This window comes from Phocoena sinus, chromosome 4, assembly GCF_008692025.1.
Source record: "Phocoena sinus isolate mPhoSin1 chromosome 4, mPhoSin1.pri, whole genome shotgun sequence".
In the NCBI taxonomy this organism is placed as follows: domain Eukaryota; kingdom Metazoa; phylum Chordata; class Mammalia; order Artiodactyla; family Phocoenidae; genus Phocoena; species Phocoena sinus.
In genome coordinates, this window is record NC_045766.1 from 94,142,997 (window position 1) to 94,164,867 (window position 21,871).

A 21,871-nucleotide genomic window follows, 5' to 3' on the forward strand; every position below is an offset into this window, starting at 1 on the left:
TTAGATATATTTTCAATTAAGACTTTGAACATAGTCATGGTTTCCACAGAACAAACACATACACAGTGGAGAATATTGCTTCTCTTATAAGCACATGATTGTGCCAACCCTGTGGAACATTTATCAGATTAACCATGGCAGACTTCAATTTATAATTCAGACCTCTGCCATAAATCTGTCCTACCTGGGTAAAATCATGAAAGGGAGCAGCCAAGTTATAACATCACAGTATATCACTGTGAGCAAAATATCTAAGCAAAAAATAAAAATTATTGAAACTTTGCTTTCAGTTACAGACTAAAACTCTTTGGAAAAAAACCCCTACTTTTTCCTGTTTTAATATTCTTGACTGGTGGAATAGAATCATTATTTCTCATCAGAGGATATTTTATATATTCACACTGACAATGCAAGCAATTTTTTTTTTTAAATCTGGAGAAGAGACAAACATGGGCTCAATAGCTTAGAACATAACTATGCATAAATAAAGATGAATGATAGAAAACCTGAAGTTGAAGAGTGGAAAGTTCTTGGAGTTTATATTATGGCACCTGAATCATTTTTTGTAAAAGACATAGTAATTATTATCTGCTGAGGAGACACAGAGAATTGGGATTGGATTTAGCTACTTGAGGAAGAGCAATTCATACAAGCATTTGACAAAAGGAGAAACACATGAAGTTGATCATGAGTTGATGTTTTGTAGGCATAAATGTGGTTTGAAGAGCAATCCTTTATCCAAAGAACCTGTATTATGCCAGTTAACTTTTCATTATTAGGTTTATTCAAGCCACCGGTACACTGTTGCATCCATCCCTGGAGTGTAACTATGGATAGATAGAGAATTGCTAAAGAGATGTAGGGGAAAGAACTCACCCATTGGAAAATATCCAATATGTGTCAAATACTGTGATAAGGACGTTATATGAAGCCAAATTAACAACTCTCTAAAATTGATACAGCTTTATACAACAAATAAACTGAGGCCCAAAGAAAGAAATTAGCCTCAAGTTTACATGTCTAATTTAGTAAGGCACTATTTATGCATGTAGAAAAATGTGAAAATGGGTAAAATTACATTGGCAGACATAAGAAAATGAAATAGTAGAGAACTAGGTTTTTAACACATGACTGTTAAACTGGACATTGCACCTGTCTCTCAGATAGCCATTTGTATGAATGTTTTCTCTTTAAAATAATGTATTTAAAGAAGTTATTAGAAAATATTTTAGAAGAGACTCCTTCCATTAAAAAAACCAAAAAAAACCCCAGCTGCTACGGTTTCATGTGAACTTAACCCACTTAGGGTTGCATGTCTTTATAGAAGAGGAAGAGCAAGCCTCATTTACTGAGGCATTCTGTGAGGAATAGCTAATTAATATTGCACTTTAAGCATTTGAAGTGGTTACTGATGAAGTGCTCTCAAATATAAGCAACTAAATAAAAGTTTTAAATGTTTAATTAAATTTGGAAACTTTCAGTAAAAACTAAGTATATTAGTACTTTTCAGATTATGTTTATATAAATTATTTTGCTATTTTAATAACTTTATTGTCTCACTATTAATTACAATACTGTGTACAGATGAAGACTGTAATTACTACAAATGTAAGTAAAACCATAAATATTGTATGTTTTAGTATCACATATACATATAACATAATACAATACTATATATCATAATATCATATATATAGTTTTCTTCTGGACTGAATGTTTGTATCCCTCTCCACTTGCCATGCCCCAATTTGTATGTTGAAACCCTACCCAAGAATGTGATGTTATTAGGAGGTGGGGCCTTTGGAAGTAAATTAGGATCAGATGAGGTCATAAGGGTGGAGCCCTAAGCATGGGATTAATGCTCTTATAAAAAGTCACAGGAGAGCCAGCTTCCTCTCTCTGCTCCCAGCCATGTGAGATTACAGTAAGTCAGCAGCCTGCAACTGGAAAGAGGACTCACTGGAACTCAGCCATCCTGGCACCCTGATCTTGGACTCCAAGCCTTCAGAACCGTGAGAAACAAATTTCTGTTCTTTTTATGCTACCAGTCTATGGTATTCTGTATAGCAGTCCAAACTGACTAAAACACATTTTATACTTTTATTCATATGGGAACTAAATGCACTAGGTATTAATTTTGTGAAATAGAGCTGGTACTTTAGACAAATGATTTAATTTTCATTACCTAAAAAAAAAGTTATCGAGCATCTTTTATATTACAAACGCTATAATACAAAGATTGATAATAATACCTGTTTTGTTTTGTTTTTTTAATATCTTTATTGGAGTATAATTGCTTTACAATAGTGTGTTACTTTCTGCTTTATAACAAAGTGAATCAGTTATACATATACATATGTTCCCATATCTCTTCCCTCTTTCGTCTCCCTCCCTCCCACCCTCCCTATCCCACCTCTCTAGGTGGTCACAAAGCATGAAGCTGATCTCCCTATAATACCTGTTTTTAAGGTGCTCACTGTCTAGCTGTTACTAAGACAAACACAAAAGTAACATTTTGTGTGAGCTGAGAAAAAAAAGTGAGTAATAGAAACTTTGGAATATTTTGTTTAAGCAAAAACAAACTAATTTAGTTAAAGCATTCTGAATCTGGGATGTAGGAGATAATGGAAATAGATTTGAGTGAGTCAGTGGACAAAGACATGGAAGTCCATATTCTCATTCATTCATCCATTTCTTCATTTAGCAAACATATTTCATTCAAATACAAACTGTGCATCAAGCATTAAATTCAGTGTTTCAACAAATTTGTCCTCAGATCCCATTATGAGGTTTTAAATAAGAAAATAGTTTGATTATATCAATGTAAAAGTGAGTCAGGGAGAACAATGTAGAACAAAACAGGCAGCCTGATAATTGCCTCCACCTGCAAACTTGGCAGCTTCCCTAGACCTTCAGAATCAGACAACCTCAAGTATCACCTTGGCGCTGCTCCCTATGCCAGTTATGTGAACTTTGATAAGTCATAAGGGACTTATATTCTATGAGTCTCAAGATTTCATACTTTAAATAAGTTTGATATTTTCCTTGCCATGATTGTTAATTAATTAAGATTAAAGAGTATTTTTTAAACTCATAGAAAAAGGATTAAAGGCTTATACACTAAAATTTTATGAAACTAATCTAATTTTCAATATGTACATTTACAAAGGGAAACAATATGGTATCACTAAAAAATTTTTTTAATTCTTAACCTGAGTTAAGTTTCATTTTTGGTAGTGCTACTGGTACAGAAAAGTTAGACAGTATTAGTTATTCTCCCACAGCATTTCAAATCCTTCTGTACGTTTTGTTTCTTTTAAGAAAGAAATTTTGAGAGGGGAAATAATCTATTCTTGAATGAAATATTAAAATTTCAATGTTGAATAATGTCATTCTGGAAGGACGTTTCTTATGAGGTACTGTTCTACTCATTCTTGACATATTCACTTTGGGTATTGATTGATTTACATAAGAAACTAGATGGCACATTTAATAAATGTGTGGTCAGGAAAATAGATGACGGACATAGTAACTGTTTATGTAGAAGATTCAGGTTCCAGAAGAGATACTTAAAGTTTAGGAGGATGGTCTAATGTGTCAAAAGACCAAAAATAAACGGTAATATCAGAGATTACATACATATTCTATATGTTGTGTATACTTAACCAATGTTTATAGACTAACAATAGATAAATCATATTTTTATTTGTGATGCATTATTTATGTGCTTTTCCTGTATTATTCTTACATTTAATCCTTATAACAACCCTATGATGCCTATTATGTACATGTTACAGGTGAGAAAATTTCATACGTTGAGTTTAAAACAAACTTGCTCGAGGGCATATAATAAGGTATTTCAGAGCCTGATTTACACCAAAGCAGTCTGGATTCTAAATCACACACTTAAAAAATACTAGGGAACAATATATATAGGAAATGTAGAGTAACGCATACTGAAAACTTCTCCATAAAAGCAATGAGAACATTGGCAAAATTGTCAATATCAACATTTTCAGAATTCTGGAAATTAATCAAAGAATTTTAGCAATCTGGAGGACATTTATTCAGGAAAAACAAATCTCAGTAACAACATCATGCATTTTGATTTTCTAACTTGTCCATCTCCCTCTCCTAGCATACACTTGCTATGGATTGAATTGTATCCCCCAAAATTATACTTAAAGTTTTAACCTCCAGTCCTCATAATGTGACCTTATTTGGAAATAGAAACATTGCCAATGTAATTAGTTAAGAAGAGGTCATATTACAATAGAGTGAGCCTTTAATCTAATAAGACTGGCCTCCTTATAGGAAAGGTAGAAAAGACACAGAGACACTGACACAAGGGGAGAACACCATGCAATAACAAAGGCAAAGACTGATAAAGTGCTTTCAGTGCAGCTAAAGCCAAGAAATGCCAAGGATTGGCACCAGAAGTGAGGAAGAAACAAGGATGCATTTTCCCCTATAGTATTCAGGGGATCAGACCCTGATAATACCTGATTTCATATTTCAAGCCACCATAACTGAGTCAATACCTTTATGTTGTTTTACCCACTCATTTTGTGATACTTTATTATGGCATCTCTAGGTAGTTAACATAGCATCTACTAAAACACATGAAGCAATACATGAAGCAAAAACTGTCAGTAGACTTCCAGTTTCCTATTCTGCATGTAAGGAGCTTGGAAGTTACCACTCTGTTATAATTACACATAAAAAGCTGAAAAGACTGAAGAATCAACAACTCTTCTGGCATCCATTAGAGAGGGAAAGACAGGGTAAACCATCACCCCCAAGATTGGAGAGACTGACAGGCAAGTACAGAAAGTAACATACTAAAGCATACTCACAGGTGGAAACCACCATGGGAACAAGTGCTGGATAGGAGAACCTGAACTGTAACTGACAAACTGCTGGAAGCTCAACGTGGACAACTGTGAGAGTTAAAAATGCTAGAAGAATCCAGTTATAGGAGGACCCTTGCATTATTGTGAGATTTGCCTTAAGAAGTTTGGCCAGATTCCCACAGGGTAAGTTCCCTTTTTAAGCTTCCAGCAAGGGGAGGGGAAACATACTGTTTAGAAATACACCAGAGCACTTGTTCTTCTTAACAAGGCCTGCCCTCAAAGAAAACTGGTTAACCAGATCCTAACCATCTGAGATGATTGGAGCCTGACGTAGGAAAGAGAAATACCCAAATCCAGCCCACTCTAGCCACCCATCCCACCTAAGGAGGTAGGAAAAAAACCCAAAAAACTGAGAAACTTGTGGAATTCTTGGTGCAGAACACAGGCTCAATAAAAGACTGTATGAAAGACTATATAAAAACTATAAAAGACTATATAAAGACTGTATAAAAGACTGTATAGAAAATCCTAAAGACACCACAAAAACTACTAGAACTCATAAATGAATTTGGTAAAGTTTCAGGATACAAAATTAATATACAGAAATCTGTTGCATTTCTATACACTAACACTGAACTATTAGAAAAATACATTTTAAAAAAATCCCATTTACAAATGCATCAAAAGGAATAAAGTATCCAGGAATAAATCTAAGGAGTTAAAAGACATGTACTTGGGGCTTCTCTGGTGGCGCAGTGGTTGAGAGTCCACCTGCCAATGCAGGGGACATGGGTTCGTGCCCTGGTCTGGGAGGATCCCACATGCCGTGGAGCAGCTGGGCCCATGAGCCATGGCCACTGGACCTGCATGTCCAGAACCTGTGTTGTGCAACGGGAGAGGCCACAACAGTGAGAGGCCCGTGTACTGTAAAAAAAAAGACACAAAATAATATCAGAAATTAAAGAGAGGAATCACTACAGATCCCATAGAAAATAAAAGGATAATAAAGGAATAATATAAACAACTCTAGACCCACAAGTTTGTTAACCTAGGTGAAATGGAACAATTCCTTGACAGACATAATCTACCAAAATTTACACAAGAAGAAAAGCAATCTGAATATGCCCATATCTATTAAAGAAATTAACTCAATAATTAACCTTCGAAAACAGAAAGCACCAGGTCCAGATGTGTGAATTCCACCAAATATTTAAGGAAGAAATTATACCAATTCTCTGAAATCTCTTTCAGAGTATAGAAGCAAAGAGAATAGTTTGCTAATTTGACCTCATTCTATGGTCAGCATTACCCTAAAAACAAAACCAGACATTACAAGAAAGGAAATCTATAGACCAAATCTCTCATGAGCATCAATGCTGGTTCAAGATTCAAAAATCAATTACTGTAATCCATCATGTCAACAAAGTAAAAACATCGCATGATTATATCAATAGGTGCAGAAAGAGCATTTGAAAAAATTAACACCCATTCATGATAAAAAAAAAAAACCTCTAAGTAAACTAGGAATAGAGAACATTGTCAACTTGATAAAGATGTCTGCAAAAATCCACAGATAACATTGTTCTTAATGGTGAGAAACTTGAAGCTTTCTCACTAAGACCAGAAACAAAGCAAGGAGGCCGCCTCTCACCACACCTTTTAAACATCTTATTAAATGTTCTTGCTAATACAATAATAAAATAAAAGGAAATTATACACCTTGGGAAAGAAGACATAAAACTGTCTTTATTCTCAGATAACGTAATCATCTATGTAGAATATCCAAAAGAACTGACAAAAAAACTCCTGAAACTAATAAGCAATATAGCAAGGTATAAGATACTAAAATGATATACAAAAGCTAGTTGTTTTTCAATATGCTAACAATGAACAAGGGGAATTTGAATTTAAAAACACAATGCCATTTACAATAGCATCCTCCAAAAATGAAATACTTAGGTACTTCTTAGGTAAATACTTAGGTACTTCTTAGGTAAATACTTAGGTAAATCTACTAAAACATGTACATGATTTGTTTGGGGAAAACTACAAAACTCTAACAAAGAAAATCAAAGAACTAAATAAATGAGAAATGTTTCATGTTCATGGATAAAAACACTCAATACTGTCAAGATGTCAGTTCTTTCCACCTTGATCTATAGATTCAATGCAACCCCTATCAAAATTCCAGCAAGTTATATTATGGGTATCAACAAACTGATTCTAAAGTTTATATGTAGAGTTTTATGGCATTCATATGGAGAGGCAGAAGATATACCAGAGTAGCCAACACAATATTGTTGCAAAAGAACAAAGTCAGAGGAATGATGCTATACAACTTCAAGACTTGCTATAAAGGCAAAATAATCAAGACAATGTGGTACTGGTGAAAGAACAGATAAATAAATTAATGGAACAAAACAGCCCAGAAATAAATATCCATAAATATGGATAATTGATCTTTGACAAAGTGGCAAAGGCAATACAATGGAACAAAGATAGTATCATCAAGAAATTGTGCTGAAATAATTGGACATCTACATGAAAAGAAAAATCTAGATATAGATTTTTTTTTCTTTTTTTTTTTGCGGTACATGGGCCTCTCACTGTTGTGGCCTCTCCCACTGCGGAGCACAGGCTCCAGACGCGCAGGCTCAGCTGTCATGTCTCACGGGCCCAGCCACTCCGTGGCATGTGGGATCCTCCCAGACTGAGGCATGAACCCGCGTCCCCTGCACCTGCAGGCAGACTCCCAACCACTGCGCCACCAGAGAAGCCCTAGATATAGATTTTATATCCTTCACAAAAATGAACTCAAAATGGATTATAAATCTAAATGTAAGATACAAAAGTATAAAACACTTAGGAGATAACATAGGAGAAAACCTAGATGACTTCTAATATGTTGATGTCTTTTTCTTTTTTCTTTTATTTTCCATTATGGCTTATTACAGGATATTGAATGTAGTTCCCTGTGCTATACAGTTGGTCCTTGTTGTTTATTTATTCTATATGTAATAGTTTGCATCTGCTAGTCCCAAACTCCCAATCCATCCCTCCCCACCCATCCTCCTTTGGCAACCACAAGTTTGATCTCTATGTTTTTGGCTCTGTTTCATAGATAAGTTCATTTGTGTCATATTTTAGATTCCACATATAAGAGATATTATATGGTATATGTCTTTCTCTTTCTGACTTACTTCACTTAGTATGATAATCTTTAGGTCCATCCATGTAGCTGCAAAGGGCATTTTTTCATACTTATTTGTGGCTGAGTGGTATTCCATTGTGTGTGTGTATATATACCACATTTCTTTATCCATTCATCTGTTGATGCACATTTAGGCTATTTCTATGTCTTGGTTATTGTAAATAGTGCTGCTCTGTACAGAGGTGTGCAAGTATCTTTTCGAATTATAGTTTTGTTCAGATATATGCCCAGCAGTGGGATTGCTAGATCATATGGCAACTTTATTTTTCGTTCTTTGAAGAACCTCCATACTGTTCTCCATAGTGACTACACCAATTTACATTCCCATCAACAACATGGGAGGGTTCCCTTTTCTTCACACCCTCTCCACCATTTGTTATTTGTAGACTTTTTAATGATGGCCATTCTGACCTGTGTGAGCTGGTACCTCATTGTAGTTTTGATTTTCATTCCTCTAATAATTAGTGATGATGTTCTTTTCATGTGCCTATTGTTTAGAGAAATGCCTGTTTAGGTCTTCTGCCCATTTTTTTTTATTGGGTTGTTTGTTTTTTTGTTATTGAATTGTGTGAGCTATTTGTATATTTTAGAAATGAAGCCCTTTTTGTCACATTGTTTGCAAACATTTTCTCCAAGTCTGTAAGTTGTCTTCATTTTGTTTATGGTTTCCTTTGCTGAGCAAAAGCTTATAAATTTGATTCAGTTCCATTTGTTTATTTTTGCTTTTATTTCTATTGCCTTGGGAGACTGACCTAAGGAAACATTGCTACAATTTATGTCAGAGAATATTTTGCCTATGTTCCCTTCTAGGAATTTTATGGTGTTGTGTCTTATATTTAAGTCTTTAAGCCATTTTGAGATTATTTTTCTGTAAGGTGAAAAGGTGACTTCTAACTTCATTGATTTACATGTGGCTGTCTAACTGTCCTAACAACACTTGCTGAAGAGACTTTTTCCCCATTGTATATTCTTGACTTCTTTGTTGAAGATATATTGACCAAAGGTGTGTGGGTTTATTGTCTGAATATTTGATAGGGATTGCACTCTCAACATAGTACTGGAAGTCCTAGTCACAGCAATTAGATAAGAAAAAGAAATAAAAGGTACCCAAATTGGAAGGGAATAGATAAAGTTGTCTTTATATGTAGATGACATGATACCATATATAGAAAACCCTAAAGACTCCATACAAAAACTACTAGAATTGATAAACTAATTCAGCAAGGTAGGATACAAGATTAACATACAGAAATCGGTTGTGTTTCTTTACACTAACAATAAAATATCTGAAAGGGAAAGTAAAAAAATAACAAATATCTTTTAAAATCACATCAAAAGAAATAAAATACTTAGGAATAAACCTGACCAAAGAGATGAAAGACATATGCTGAGAACTATAAAACATTAAACATTAATAAAGGAAACTGAATATTATTTAAAGAAATTGAAAATTATCCCATGGTGTTGGATTGGAAGAATTAAATATTAATTTATTTTAGAAATTTTTTAAATTAATATTTTTAGTAAAAAGTGAGCTTAAGTAAAAAAGTAGTTTATTTTTAATCAGTTTATTACTACAGACCATTTTCTAATCATTATTATGGTAATTGATTTAGGCATTTATCACTAATGGGTGTTGAAACTAGTGGGACTAAGTTGACAAAGAACATAATATTTACATAGTTTCAAAGTATCTGTCTCTAAATGATCTATTATTTAGAAAGAGCAAACAGTAACATCTTAGTGAAGAAACTTGGCAGACAGTACCTTAAATAAGTGATCAATTTAACATCATAAATAATGGGGCAGCCAAAAATCCGTGCCTCCTGATATGATACACTAAGAAGAATAAAGTATCACTCTAATTTCCTGTCAAAGCTACATCTACATAATCTGAACATAGTCATAAGGAAACATCACATGAACCTAAATTAAGTTAAATTCTCCTAAATAACTGGCCTGCACTCTAAAACTATCAATGTCATGAAAAACAAAGAAAGTCTGAAACTGTTCCAGAATAAAAGAATACAGAGACATGTCAGATAAATTCAATGTGAGATTCCAAATACAACCTGGAACTTAAAAAATAAAATTAAAATAAAAGCTACAAGTGATTCTTTAAAAAAAAAAAAAAAAAAACCCTTTTTTTCAATTTTATAAACATTTTCCAAGATATTTTTGTTATTTTATTGTTTACTCTTTTCCCCGCCAAACAACCTAACCTAATTTTGGTGATAGCTGTTATTATTGTGGTTAACATCGGTGACTACTGACTTGAATAGGGAACAATTGATATTTCTGATGAGCTGGTAATTTTCTATATCTTGCTATGGGTGTTAGTTACAGAGATATACACTTTTAAAATTATATTTATCATTACATTTAAGATTTGTAAATTTCATATATTATCATTCAATAACAACTTAAAATAATAAACTAGTTATTTTGAGTTCTGTGTCCGACAACATCAATAATTACATTGTATGTGGGTTTATTTCTATTGATTTATTTTTTTTCCTTGTGATTTCAGTCATTTGGTCATGTCTGGAGTGTTGATTAATTTTATATTGAGTGCTGAGAATGTGTATGAACAATTGTAAAGAGAGTATCATTTTTTTCTAGCAGACAGATAAAACACAAGTAAATGATCTGATACAAATTGGAATTAAGACATTTCAAGTATGGATTTCAGATTTCTGAGAAAAAAGCTTTGTTTGGATTTTTAGCCTTTTTAGCAGATTTGTTATTCAGTTTTATTCCATTTTATCTATTATTATTATCCTCCTCCTCATCATCATCATTTGCTTTCTTTTTGTTCTTGTCCCTGACATGCACAGCTTAGAAATCAGAAAATTTCATTTGGAAAAAGCTGCAGGCAGAATGTTAGCTAATTTCTCTGGCTTCCCTTCTGGTCTGTGAAAGAAAAAAAAAAAAAAAAACTACTGTTTTCTGTCAACTTACAAAATCTCTCACTCTGACACCAAATGTGTGTGTGCATTGGGGGGCGGGCATTCACACAACAAGTTGTTCTCTAATTATCTGTTGATACCAACTGGTTGTCCTGCAGTTTAATTCAGTTCTGACATTACTATTATACCTGGGCTCAACACAGATGCCACAGGTTAAGGGTTTAGTCCCACAAGACTGTCCCCACTGCACATGCCAATCCCAAGTCCCAGGGTATCACCTGTGCTGCTGGTGAATAGGCCACAAGTCAGAGGTTTTCATGACCCCTTCCTTGGGTTCAATAATTTCCTACAGCAACTCCCAGAACTCAGGAGAATAATTTACCTACTTGAGTCCCAGTTTATTATAAAAGGATAAAATTCAGAAACAGCTAGATAGAAGAGATGCTTAGGTTAATGTGTGTGAGAAGGGATGTCGAGCTCCATGCCCTTTCTAGGCATGCCACTTTCCCAGCACCTCCACGTGTTCACCAACCTGGAAGCTCTCCAAACCTACTTATCTAGGATTTTTATGGAGGCTTCATCACACAGGCAGGATTAATTCAATCTTCAGTTTCTCTCTACAGTCCCTCTGGAGCAGAGGTCGGTAATGGGGCTGAAACCTTCAACCCCCTAATCACATGGATGTTCCCCTGGCAACCTGTCCTCATCTTACGGTTACTTAAGGACTTTATAAGAATTGCTTCATTAACATAAACTCAGGTGTCGTTGGAAGAAGCTTGTTATGAATAACAAAAGACAATTCATTCACCTTTATTGTTTCGGAGCTATTTCAGGAACCAAGGACAAAATATCAAATATTATAACAAAGATGTTCCCATGTTTCTTATCACTTAGGAAATTACAAGTGTGTTAGGAGCTACTTCCAGGAATGGGGATGAAGATAATATATATATAATCTTCAGAGTGATATATATATCACTCTGGAAACCTGTTTTCTCAAATCTTGACTATTTTAGTAACACCAATATCTAGTATTTTTCTTCTCAGTCAAGAGAGTCTTCCACAAGTTTTATTTACACAACTTTCTATTTCTTCTCTATGCCATTTGATTTGAAATGACAAATGCCCTGAGGGGCATAAAGGGTAATAAATATAGGGCTTACCTCGATATACAGTCATCACTCAGTATCCATAGGAATTTGTCCCAGGACCTGCTGCAGATACCAAAATTTGAGGATGCTCAAGTCCCTTATGTAAAATAGCATAGTATTTGCATATAACCTATGCACATCCTCCCTTATACTTTAAATTATCTCTAGATTACTTACAAATTATCTCTATATTACTTAAAATACCTAATACAATGTAAATGCTATGTAAATAGTTGCCTACAAGCAGCAAATTCAAGTTTTGCTGTTTCAAACTTTCTGGAATTTGTTTTATGAATTTTTCAACACTCTGTTGATGAAGGCACAGTTGCAAAGTCTCCAAATCTTTTCAAACAGTGTTTTCTCAATCTTATGTCATTATTTTAAGTGTGATTACAAACTATCAATACTTCTTCATACCTAACTTTAAATGATTTTCCAGTACATATACAGCAAAATTTGATTTTTTTTCTGATAAAATGAAAAGGCAGCTGTTTAATCATGTAAGAAAGTGCTTGTTTAGTTGACAAATAAATTACAAACCACGTATATCATATTTCTTTTTGAAACTAATTGCATGTAAAAATGCAAGTTGGAATGTATTTTTTGTATCAACCATAGATAAAACTTCTTTCTGACATGATGTTTTGATATCCATAATTTTTATAAATAAAATAACTGTCTTTTAAGAAATAATTGTTTTAAAAGTCAGGGTAAAAGACAAACTGTATTTAATGTGATTATTGATATGGTTGGATTCAAATCTCCCACTTCCTATTTGTTTTCTATTTGCCCTATATGTTCTCTGGTTGCCTTGATATTTATAGTATATATTTTTAACTTCACCTAGTCTACCTTCAAATGATATTATACTTCATTGTTAGTATAAACAGCATAGAACACTATACTATCACTTCTTTCCTCCTGACGTATGTATTATTGTTGTCATTTATTTTACTTTTGGATATATTATGAATCCCACAATATACAGTCATTATTTTTATTTAAATAATTGGATTTTTTTAAGATTTAAATACTTATTTTAAAAATGTCTTTTATGTTTAACAGTATGATAATATCAGTGGTCTTAAATCTGAAACCGAGCAAGACCCTTCTGGGCCTTCCCTGGGATAGACCTCCACCTCCATGCCCACCCCCCACCCCTGTGTTCCCCATCTCTTGTTTGTAGAAAAGCTTTAGCCTCCAAGGCCTTCCCTGAGTTCCAAAGAACAAATTTAATCAGAGAAGTGAGAAAATGCGGAAACAAAGGAAAACAGTCAAGCAACACAAAATAATAATAGTTTAGCCATAAAAATAAGTCAAAGGCTTTTATTTCCTCTTCAAGAACTATAAATAACACTCTGAGCCATATCCTTGAGTTGTTTTGTAGATACTAAAACCCCCACCAAGTGGAAGAAGTTAACTGCATGCTGACCACAAGCACATAGACCCCAGACCAGTTAGAATCAGAAAGTTGATGGTGTTAACTCCCAAAATACCACTCTGTTACCTCACTATCAACCAATCAGCTGATCAGGAGCTGATCAGGAACGTTACAACCTTCACCCATAATGTTGCCTTTGAAAACCCTTCCCTGAAAGCCACTGGGGAGTTTGGGTCCTTTGAGCATGAGCTGCATGTTCTCCATGCTTGGCCCCACATTGAGTGCCTTGTAATAAACACTGTACTTTCCTTCACTACGGCCCAGTGTCAGTAGATTTTACTGTGCACTGGGCCAGCAGACCCAAGTTTGATTCAGTAACCCTTCATTTTGTAAGAAAAAATGTTTCTCCTGGTATCATTTTAATTCTTTAACATTTCTTATAATGTGATTAATCCTTTCAGCCCTTATTTATCTTAAAATATATTTATTTTACCTTAGTATTTGAAAGATATTTTTCTGAGCAAATAATAGATTGTTTTCCTTTGTTTTTTTTGTTTTGTTTTGTTTCCTCCAGTACTTTAAAGATGTTGCTCCACTGTCTTCTTGCTTTCATTGTTTTGGATAATAAAATTAAAACTTTGTATTTGAAGCTAATTTATATAATGTAAATTCTACCTTATGTTCCAATACCTTGATAAACCGGGTTGTTATTTGTCAAGATTTGGGCAAAAGTAGCATGGAAATAAAGTCTATATTTTGATATAAATATGTACTGAATAATAATTATTCAAATATATTTATAAAGAATCTCCTCTCTGAACAGCAAGAATCAAAATATGGCAAGTGCTCCAAATGTCAAATAAATAATAACAAGGAATAACTCAACTTCCACCAACAAAATCAAGTCTGTATTAAGTGAAGTGAAGTAAAGTTATTCTAGAAAAATAGTGCCTATAAAATCAGAGTTGTAGAATTAGATTCTTCTTGTTTTCTCTATAAATTCAGAAAAGCTAATGACAGCCTAGAAGGGAAAAAAGTTGATGAATCAATCTTCATAAAAGTAGCTGACCTACACCATAACCAAGACAGAGATTCTCAAAAATAGGGAATTTTGGATCTTTGGATGAAGTCAAATTCTTCTAATTTGTGCAAAGTAAGTGAAAGATAAGTTGAAACTTGCTAAAATGGTTATCGTCAAAAGAAAGCCAATGGGAGACCTTCAAGATGGCAGGAGGAGTAAGATGTGAAGATCACCTTCCTCCCCACAAATACATCAGAAATACATCTACATGTGGAAATACTCCTACAGAAAACCTACTGAACAACTGACAGAAGACATCACAAAAGGCAAGAAACTCCCAAGTACATGCCAATGTGGCTGACAGAGTCTTGGTGTTACGGCCGGGTGTCAGGCCCGTGCCCCTGAGGTGGGGGAGCTGAGTTCAGGACATTTATCTACCAGAGACCTCCTACTCCACATAATATCAAATGGCAAAAGCTGTCCGAGAGATCTCCATCTCAACATTAAGACCCAGCTCCACTCAACGATGAACAAGCTACAGTGCTGGGCACCCTATGCCAAACAACTAGCAAGACAGAAACACAACCCCACCCATTAGTATAGAGGCTGCCTAAAATCATAATAAGATCACAGACATCCCCAATACACCAACGGACACAGTCCTGCCCACCAGAAAGAAAAAATCCAGCCTTATCTACCAGAACACAGGCACCAGTCCCCTCCAACAGGAAGCCTACACAACCCACTGAACCAACCATACCCACTGGGGGCAGACACCAAAAACAACGAGAACTACGAACCTGCAGCCTGTGAAAAGGAGACCCCAAACACAGTTAAGTTAAACAACATGAGAAGACAGAGATACACAACAGCTGAAGGAGCAAAGTAAAAATGTACAAGACCAAACAAATGAAAAGTAGATAGGCAGTCTACCTGGAAAAGAATTCAGAGTAGTGATAGTAAAGAGGAGATGATCCAAAATCTTGGAAATAGAATGGAGAAAATACAAGAAACTTTCAACAAGAACCTACCTAGAAAAAATAAAGAGCAAACAAAGAATGATGAACAACACAATAAATGAAATTTAAAATTCTCTAGAAGGAAACAATGGCAGAATAACAGAGGCAGAATAATGGTTAAGTGATGTGGAAGATGAAATAGTGGAACTAAGAAAGAGAGGAATAAAAAACAAGATAGAAAAGAACTGAGGACAGTCTCAGAGACCTCTGGGACAATATTAAACACACCAACATTTGAAATATAGGGGTCCTAGAATAAGAAGAGAAAAGCAAAGGGTCTGAGAAAATGTTTCAAGCGATTATAGTTGAAAACTTCCCTAATATGGGAAAGGAAATAGTCAAGTCCAGGAAGCACAGAGAGTCCCATACAGGATAAATCCAAGGAGAAACATGCAAAAACACATATTAATCAAACTATCAAAAATTAAATACAATAAAAACCCATTAAAAGCAGCAAGGGGGGGCTTCCCTGGTGGCGCAGTGGTTGAGAGTCCGCCTGCAGATGCAGGGGACGCGGGTTCGTGCCCCGGTCCGGGAAGATCCCACATGCCGCGGAGCGGCTGGGCCCGTGAGCCATGGCCGCTGAGCCTGCGCGTCCGGAGCCTGTGCTCCACAACGGAAGAGGCCACAGCAGCGAGAGGCCCGCGTACAGCAAAAAAAAAAAAAAAAAAAAAAAGCAGCAAGGGGAAAGCAACAAATAACATACATGGGAATCCCCATAAGGTTAACAGCTGATCCTTCAGCAGAAATTCTGCAAGCCAGAAAGGAGTGGCAGGACATATTTAAAGTGATGAAAGGGAGAAACCAACAAGCAAGATCACTCTATCCAGCAAGGATCTCATTCAGCTTCAATGGAGAAATTAAAAACCTTTACAGAAAAGCAAAATGTAAGACAGTTCAGCACCATCAAACCAGCTTTACAACAAATGCTAAAGGAACTCCTGTAGGCAGGAACCACAAGAGAAGGAAAAGACCTACAGTAACAAACACAAAATAATTAAGAAAATGGTAATAGGAAGGCACATATTGATAACGACCTTAAATGTAAATGGATTAAATGCTCCAACCAAAAGACACAGACTGGCTGAATGGATACAAAAACAAGACCCATATATATGCTGTCTACAAGAGACCCACTTCAGGCCTAGGGACACATACAGACTGAAAGTGAGGGGATGGAAAGATATTCCAGGCAAATGGAAATCAAAAGAAAGCTGAAGTAGCAGTTCTCATATCAGACAAAATAGACTTTAAAACAAAGACTCTTACAAGAGACAAAGAAGGACACTACATAATGATCAAGGAATCAATCCAAAAAGAAGATATAACAATTGTAAATATTTATGCACCCAACATAGGAGCACCTGAATACATAAGGCATATGCTAACAGTCATAAAATGGGAAATTGACAGTAACACAATCATAGTAGGGGACATTAACACCCCACTTTCACCAATGTACAGTTTATCCAAAGTGAAAATAAGGAAACACAAACTTTAAATGACACTTTAAACAAGATGGACTTAATTTATATTTATAGGACATTCCATCCAAAAACAACAGAATACACTTTCTTCTCAAGTGCTCGTGGAACATTCCAGGATACATCATATCTTGGGTCACAAATCAAGCCTTGGTAAATTTCAGAAAATTGAAATTGTATCAAGTATCTTTTCTGACCACAAAGCTATGAGACTAGATATCAATTACAGGGAAAAATCTGTTAAAAAATACAAACACATGGAGGCTAAAAATACACTACTAAATAACGAAGAGATCACTGAGGAAATCAAAGAGGAAATGAAAAAATACCTAGAAAAAATTGAAAATGCAAACAAAATGACCCAAAACCTATGAGATGAAGCAAAAGCTGCTCTAAGAGGGAAGTTTATAGCAATACAATCCTACCTCAAGAAACAAGAAGCATCTCAAACAAGCTGAACTTAACACCTAAAGCAATTAGAGATAGAAGAACAAAAAACCTCAAAGTTAGCAGAAGGAAAGAAATCATAAAATCAGAACAAACATAAATGAAAAAGAAATGAAGGAAACAATAGCAAAGATCCATAAAACTAAAAGCTGGTTCTCTCAGAAGCTAAAAAAAATTGATAAACCACTAGCAAGACTCATCAAGAAAAGAAAGAGAGAAGACGCAAATCAATAGAATTAGAAAGGAAAAAGGACAAGTAACAACTGACAATGCAAAAATACAAAGGATTATGAGAGATTACTACAAGCAACTATATGCCAATAAAATGCACAACCTGGAAGAAATGGACAAATTCTTAGAAAAGCACAACCTTCTGAGACTGAACCAAGAAGAAATAGAAAATATAAACAGACCAATCACAAGCACTGAAATTCAGACTGTGATTAAAAATCTTCCAACAAACGAAAGCCCAGGACTAGATGTCTTCACATGCAAATTTTATCAAACATTTAGAGAAGAGCTAACACTTATCCTTCTCAAACTCTACCAAACTACAGCAGAGAGAGGAACACTTGCAAACTCATTCTACAAGGCCACCATCACCCTGATACCAAAACCAGACAAAGATGTCACAAAGAAAGAAAACTACAGACCAATATCACTGATGAACATAGTTGCAAAACTCCCCCACAAAATACTAGCAAACAGAATCCAACAGCACATTAAAAGGATCACACACCATGATCAAGTGGGGTTTATCCCTGGAATGCAAGGATTCTTCAATATATGCAAATCAATCAATGTGATACATCATATTAACAAATTGAAGGGGAAAAACTATATGATAATCTCAATAGATGCAGAAAAATCTTTGGGCAAAATTCAACACCTATTTATGATAAAAACCCTCCAGAAAGTAGGCATAGAGGAAACTTACCTCAACATAAAGGCCATATATAAAAAACCCACAACCAACATCATTCTCAATGGTGAAAAACTGAAACCATTTCCTTTAAGATCAGGAACAAGACAAGGTTGTCTACTCTTACCACTATTATTCAGCATAGTTTTGGAAGGTCTAGCCACAGCAATCAGAGAAGAAAAAGAAATAAAAGGAATCCAAATCAGAAAAGAAGAAGTAAAGCTGTCACTGTTTGCAGATGACATGATACTATACATAGAGAATCCTAAACATGCTACCAGAAAACGACTAGAGCTAATCAATGAATTTGGTAAAGTAACAGGATACAAAATTAATGCACAGAAATCTCTTGCATTCCTCTACACTAATGATGAAAAATATGAAAGAGTAATTAAGGAAATACTCCCATTTACCATTGCAAAAAAAAAGAAAAAAATACCTAGGAATAAACCTACCTAAGGAGACAAAAGACCTGTATGCAGAAACTGTAAGACACTGATGAAAGAAATTAAAGATGATACAAAGAGATAGAGAGATATACCATGTTCTTGTATTGGAAGAATCAACATTGTGAAAATGACTATACTACCCAAAGCAATCTACAGATTCAATGCAATCCCTATCAAACTGCCAATGGCATTTTTCACAGAACTAGAACAAAAAATTTCACAATTTGTATGGAAGCACAAAACACCCTGAACAGCCAAAGCAAAATTGAGAACGAAAAATGGAGCTGGAGGAATCAGGCTCCTGGATTCAGACAAAACTACAAAGCTACAGAAATCAAAAGAGTATGGTACTGGCACAAAACCAGAAATATAGATCAATGGAATGGGATAGAAAGCCCAGAGATAAAACCATGCACATATGGTCATCTTATCTTTGATAAAGGAGGCAAGAATATACAATGGAGAAAAGACAGCCTCTTCAATAAGTGGTGCTGGGAAAACTGGACAACTACATATAAAAGAATGAAATTAGAACCCTCCCTAGCACCATACACAAAAATAAACTCAAAATGGATTAAAGGCCTAAGTGGATTGCCAGACATTATAAAACTCTTAGAGGAAAACATAGGCAGAACACTCCATGATGTAAATCTCATCAATATCCTTTTTGACCCACCTCCTAGAGAAATGGAAATAAAAACAAAAATAAACATATGAGACCTAATGAAACTTAGAAGCTTTTGCACAGCAAGGAAACCATAAAGAAGACGAAAAGACGACCCTCAGAATGGGAGAAAATATTTGCAAATGAAGCAAATGATAAAGGATTAATCTCCAAAATATACAAGCATCTCATGCAGCTCAATATAAAAAAAAAAAAACAACCCAATCCAAAAATGGGTGGAAGACCTAAATAGATATTTCTCCAAAGAAGATATACAGATTGCCAGCACACACATGAAAGGTTGCTCAACATCACTAATCATTAGAGAAATGCAAATCAAAACTACAATGAGGTGTCACCTCACACCAGTCAGAATGGCCATCATCAAAAAATCTAGAAACAGTAAACACTGGAGAGGGTGTGTAGAAAATGGAACCCTCGTGCACTCTTGGTGGGAATGTGAATTGATACAGCCACTATGGAGAACAGTATGGAGGGTCCTTATAAAACCAAGAATAGAACTACCATACAATCCAGAAATCCCATTACTGGGCATATACCCTGAGTAAAACATAATTCAAAAATAGTCATATACTACAATGTTCATTGCAGTTCTATTTACAATAGCCATGATATGGAAGTAACCTAAGTGTCCATCAACAGATGAATTGATAAAAAGATATGGCACATATAAACAATGGAATATTACTCAGCCATAAAAAGAAAAAAAATTGAGTTATTTGTAGTTAAATGGATCTCTCTAGAGTCTGTCATACAGAGTGAAGTAAGTCAGAAAAAGAAAAATACCATTTGCTGACACATATATATGGAATCTAAAAAAATATATATGGTTCTAAAAATCCTAGGGGCAGGACAGGAATAAAGATGCAGATGTAGACAATGGACTTGAGGACACAGGGAGTGGAATGGGTAAGATGGGACGAAGTGAGAGAGTGGCATAGACGTATATACACTACCAAATGTAAACAGATAGCTAGTGGGAAGCAGCTACATAGCACAGGGAGATCAGCTCAGTGCTTTGTGACCACCTAGAGGGGTGGGATAGGGAAGGTGGGAAGGAGATGCAAGAGGGAAGAGATATGGGGATATATGTATATGTATAGCTGATTCACTTTGTTATACAGCAGAAACTAACACACCATTGTAAAGCATTTATTGTAAAGCAATCCAATAAAGATGTTTTAAAAAAAAAAAAAGGAAACCAATGACTCAGAAATGACCATTTTCCCACATTCTGTCTCTGATTATAAACCTTAAAGATTTCTTCCTTATATTGAGTTAAAATCTGCTTTTCCCCTTCCTTCCCAGTGACTTCTTTCTATTAACCTTTTTTCAATTTTCTGCTACACAGAAGTCTTCTAGTTGACTGGCCTCTATATAAGATGGCAATTACCCCCTTTCCCAAGTTAATGTTCTCCAGTCTTTCCACAAGAGCTAAATATCATTTTAGATGATAGGTAGGTAGATCAGTAGATAGAGACGTAGATTTCTCAAAGGGGACACTATTGAAATTTCGGGAGGGATAGTTCTTAATTGTGTGGAATTCACCAATGTAATGTCAGATACGTAGCATTCTTGCCCCTTTTTAAATTCCAAGTAGCATTTATAACTCATTGTGACAACTACAAAATAGCCCTCACGCATTTCTAAACATCCCCTGGGTTTGGTATAATTTTGATTGTAACCACAAACATCCTTAGCCTATTAACATTCTTCTGTATGAATTCGAGTTTTTCACAAAACTAATTTCTTCTTAGAACTGAATGAAATGTAACTTATAGAACATAGTGGAATTATTCTTTTATTTTTCTTCTTGACACTATATACCTATGTTATTATTGAGTCAAAGTTTTGATATTCTATTTTAACACATATTGATCTCTTAGTCAATTGAATTTCCAAGGTCATTTTCACATGTGCTGCTGTTAAGTCGTATTGCTCTGATTTTGGACATAAGTGGTTGTACCAAAGAGCAAGGATTTTTATACTTAGTCCTACTACATGTTTCTTTGGACAAATTGCCCAAATTTTTTTTTTTTTTTTTTTTTTTTTTTTGCGTTACGCGGGCCTCTCACTGTTGTGGCCTCTCCCGTTGCGGAGCACAGGCTCCAGGCGTGCAGGCTCAGCGGCCATGGCTCACGGGCCCAGCCGCTCCGCGGCATGTGGGATCTTCCCAGACCGGGGCACGAAACCGTGTCCCCTGCATCAGCAGGCGGACTCTCAACCACTGCGCCACCAGGGAAACCCTGCCCCAATTTTTTGAACTTTTTAGGATATCATGTTGTCACACAGATCACTGGTTAGTGTTTATAACAAGTCTAGCTTTATTTCAATTCAGA